The sequence below is a fragment of the Amblyomma maculatum genome, chromosome 1, assembly GCF_055883805.1.
Source record: "Amblyomma maculatum isolate TAMU_Amacu chromosome 1, ASM5588380v1, whole genome shotgun sequence".
Classification (NCBI taxonomy): Eukaryota; Metazoa; Arthropoda; class Arachnida; order Ixodida; family Ixodidae; genus Amblyomma; species Amblyomma maculatum.
Genome location: NC_139344.1, coordinates 503,780,509 through 503,784,755, shown reverse-complemented (window position 1 = coordinate 503,784,755; position 4,247 = coordinate 503,780,509). Strand labels below are relative to the sequence as shown.

At 52.1% G+C, this 4,247-nt stretch overlaps 1 pseudogene; it reads right to left on the bottom strand.

The window, feature by feature from the left end:
• Nucleotides 1-991: 991 nt before the first annotated feature.
• On the bottom strand, nucleotides 992-2,626 carry LOC146210347 (uncharacterized; annotated as a pseudogene).
• Nucleotides 2,627-4,247: the final 1,621 nt, after the last annotated feature.

Here is a 4,247-nt window from a genome sequence, read left to right as displayed (position 1 = left end):
CCGCGAAGAAGGGAGTCCATCATTCGTTCAAAGGTCGCCGGTGCATTGCAGAGAGCAAACGGAATGACTTTAAAGTGGTACAAGCCGTCTTGTGTGACAAAGGCTGTTTTTTCACGATCCTGCTCGTCAACAGCGATCTGCCAATACCCGGACCGTAAATCGACTGAAGAAAAGTATTTAGCTCCATGGAGGCAATCTAGGGCGTCATCAATTCTGGGGAGGGGGTACACATTCTTTTTAATGATACTGTTGAGATGGCGATAATCAACACAAAAGCGCCAACTGCCATCTGTCGTTTTAACCAGAGCGACTGGAGACGCCCAAGGGCTCGTCGAGGATTCGATGATGTCTTGAGCGAGCATCTTGTCAACCTCCTTTTGTATTACCTGGCGTTCAGCACCGGATACGCGGTAAGGACGGTGATGTATAGGAGAAGCGTCGCCGGTGTGTATGCTATGTTGCACAAGAGCAGTTCGAGACCATGGGCGCTGATCCAAAATAAAAATGTCTCTAAAAGATACCAGCAGACGACAGAGTGCATGAGCTTGTGGAGGAGAAAGGTCAGGAGCGACCATCTTGGCGTAGTCTTGGAGATCGGATACTTCAGATAAAAAGCAGTCAGAGGAGGGCGGTAAGCCGGTAGTCACAGCAGAGAGATTACATTCATTTACAGGACACAAAGTGGCGAACGAGATGTCTTGCGGAAGGGGCTGGATTTGCGACGCAAAGTTCAGAGCAGGGAGGCATGTTTGGTTCGCGGTCACTGTGACGACTGTATGAGCAAGGGCAATGCGTCGGGTTAGGGGAGCATCAAGAGTTGGGGCAGCGATATACTGTCCATCGAGAATTGAGGGTACAGAGCAAAACGTAACATAGGTTGCGGCTTCAGGTGGCAGGCGGACAAAGTCGACACTACAAAGGCGGTGTAGAACACGAGAGGGTGCGTCGAAAGGAGAGGAGAGGTCAAGTTCAACGACGCTGGTAGCACAGTCTATGACGGCTGCATGGTGAGAAAGAAAGTCGAGGCTAAGAATGATGTTGTGAGGACAATGCTGCAGTACTGTGAAGAGGACAGTAGTACAGCGGCCATAAATCGTTACGCGGACAGTGCGCAAGCCAATAACCTTTGAAGTTGCTCCATCTGCTACACGCACAAGCTGTATAGGGGCAGGGGTCAGCCCTTTCCGCAAGCGAGAATGGAGTTCTGGGCTCATGACAGAAACTTGCGCACCAGTATCAATGAGGGCTTGAACTGCTGTGCCATCCACGAGCACGGTGAGCCAATTTCGGCGTGCACGAAGAGCTAGACGAGGATTTGAGATCGTGGTCACTACTGCAGCATCACCTCTAGACGCTGCAGCGCCTAGTTTTCCGTCGGAGAGCGGCCATATGAACTGGGAGATGAAAAGCGACGGCGTTGGGGCGAACGAAACTGGGGCGGGGGGGGGGGGGGGGGGGGTGATCGGTTGAGGCGTGAAGACTCGGTACCAGCGGCTGTGCTTGAAGGGTCATGACGAGGTGGGAATGGACGAGAGTGGTCATCGTAGATAGAGGACGGTGGCAGCTAGGCGGGACCTTTGTGGCTGGAACCAACGATTTCGGCAATAACGGGCGATATAGCCGACGCCGGAACAAGTAAAACAAATAGGTCGGTTATCAGATGTGCGCCATTCGTCAGGATTGCGTCGACGCTGGGCAACATAGGCAGGTCGGACAGAATAAAGGTTGCGAGCGTCAGGGTTATAAGCAAGTTGGCCAAGATAAACTGTGCGAATGTCGGTGTCATAAGGAGGTTGACGATGGTAAACTGAGCGAACGTCGGCGACAGGGGGCGGGCTGACGGCAGCAACGGAGTTGAGTCCCAAGGTGGCGAGCTTTTGACGGACAACGGCCTGAATTAGGGGAACGTCCGGGTGGTGGCCGTCGGCCAAATGTGGCGGCAAGGTAGCGGGAGCTATGGCCTCGAGTTCGCGGCGGACGATACGGGTTACATTTTCGGTGGAAGTTGGCTGGTGTTGGGAGAGCAAATCTTAACACGAAGAATTCGGGGCAGTATTTGGAAGGCGGGCAAATGAATGAGCTATGCGACGAGTTTTGGCGTCTTCAAAACGGCGGCATTCTTTGATGATGGCATCAACTGTGTTGCAATCTTTGTACACAAGCAGGTTGAATGCATCGCCTGCGATGCCTTTCAGGATATGACCAACTTTGACGGACTCCGACATGTTGCGATCTACTTTGTGGCAAAGGGTGAGGACGTCCTGGATGTAGGCCACGTATTACTCGGTAGCTGTCTGGAGACGGGTCTCGAGGGTTCTCTGTGCTGTAAGCTCTGGACCAAGGGGCTTTCCAAAGAGTTCGTGGAGCTTCTCTTTGTAAGTATCCCAACTGGTGAGCTGATCTTCATGAGTTTCGTACCAGGCGAGCGCAGTGCCCTCGAGGTAAAAACATTCGCTAGCATGAGGGTCGGGTCCCAGCGATTATAGGTGCTCACACGTTCGTACTTGCGTATCCATTCGTCGAAGTCCGTAGTGCCGGTACCAGTGAAATTGCCAGGATCGCGCGGGTGGGTGAGGATGACCGATGGCAAGGCCCCCGCTGGTGTGGGGACAGTATCTTGAGGCATCTTTGGGCAGGAAAGCAGGCGGCCGCTGCGGAGTTCTGTCGTGCGGTGGCTAACGCCGGGATCAACGGCCGCACCTCCACCAAGATGTTAAGTGGAAACTCGATGTATTTGCAGTATATTTACAGCACAGAACTGGCACGGCAGCGAGCAGCAACACGGAACCAGTCCCACTTCTTCATCACCTTGTTCCTTCCGCGAGGCAAGAGGACACACTTCGTCGTCGTCATCGCGTAGCAATATATATATGATCCTCACACACGTGGAAAGTTTAGAGACTCGTTATTGAAGAAACGTCGGAAATACCAAAGACCATGTGCACAAGTTCGAGTGGCGCCGTATCATTTCACCCTAGAAGATTCGCCTTAAGAGTAGACGCGCCTTTGACACTGCCCATTCATTCCGCGTTTACATAATATTTCTTTAACCATGTTTTTGAAGAAAACAAAGAACAATACCTGTCTTATTTCTCTCTGAATATGTACGCTTAGATAATGTCGTTGTCTTTATTTTTGAAGACCACCTGAAAAGGCTTTTCACAGTGATCGACGCAATCAACTCGTCGGAGCTAACACTGAAAGCAGAGAAGTGCCACTTCGTTTACGAGGAGCTGTTGTTTCTGGGCCACATCATAAGCAAGGACGGTGTTCGTCCAGACCCAAACGAAACACTACTATCGCGCTGTTTCCCTAGCCAGGTGATAAGAAAGCTGTGTGCCGATTCCTCGGACTGTACGCGTATTACCGCGCCTCGCCGAACCTTTGACGCTACTTACAAAGGCAGACGTGCCATTTCAGAGAAAAGCACCCCAAACAGAAGCATGCTTAAGCGCCGCTTACAGTCCCCACCTAACCTAGGGCATTTTGATGAAAACGCGGAGGCATATTGCTCGTTCAGAGGAATGCTGGATGTGGAAAGGTTATCGCTTACGCTAGCAGCTCCCTCTCAAAAGCTGCAATCAATTACTCGACGACTAAAAATGCTTCGCGATGATCTAGGCTACGTCGAAGTTCCGCTCGTACTCATACGGCTGACGATTTAGGTGGTAAGCGGTCACCACACGTTATGCTGGCAGGCAAATTTGAAAGACCCCTCCGGCGGCCTTGCGCGATGGAGCCTACGTCTTCAAGAATGTCAGGCTGCAAGCACTCCGATGCAGACTGCTTGACTTTGCACCCAACAAGACCGCGCAGCTTCTTGCTGTGCCTAAAAGCCATCGGCAAGAAATTCTGAAAGCGTTGCACAATGCGCCCACAGCAGGCCATCTCAGGTTTGCGCGCGCGTTGCGTCGAAACCAGGAGTACTACTGGCCGCGACTGCCTGGCAAAGTTGCCCCCTACGTGAAGACGTGTCGTGAGTGTCAAAGACGCAAAACGCCATCGATAAGACCAGCTGGACTACTGAACCCGATTCCGCTCCCAATCCTGCCCTTTCAACAAATTGGCATGGATCTCCTCGACCCCTTTCCATCTTCATGTATGGGTAACAAGTGGAACATCGTAGCGACCCACTACCTTACCCGTTACGCCGAAGCAAAAGCACTACCCAATGGCACCGAGGCAGAAGTCGCCAAACTTTTTGTCGAACAAAATCTCTCGCGACACTGCGCCCCGGAAGGGCTCAT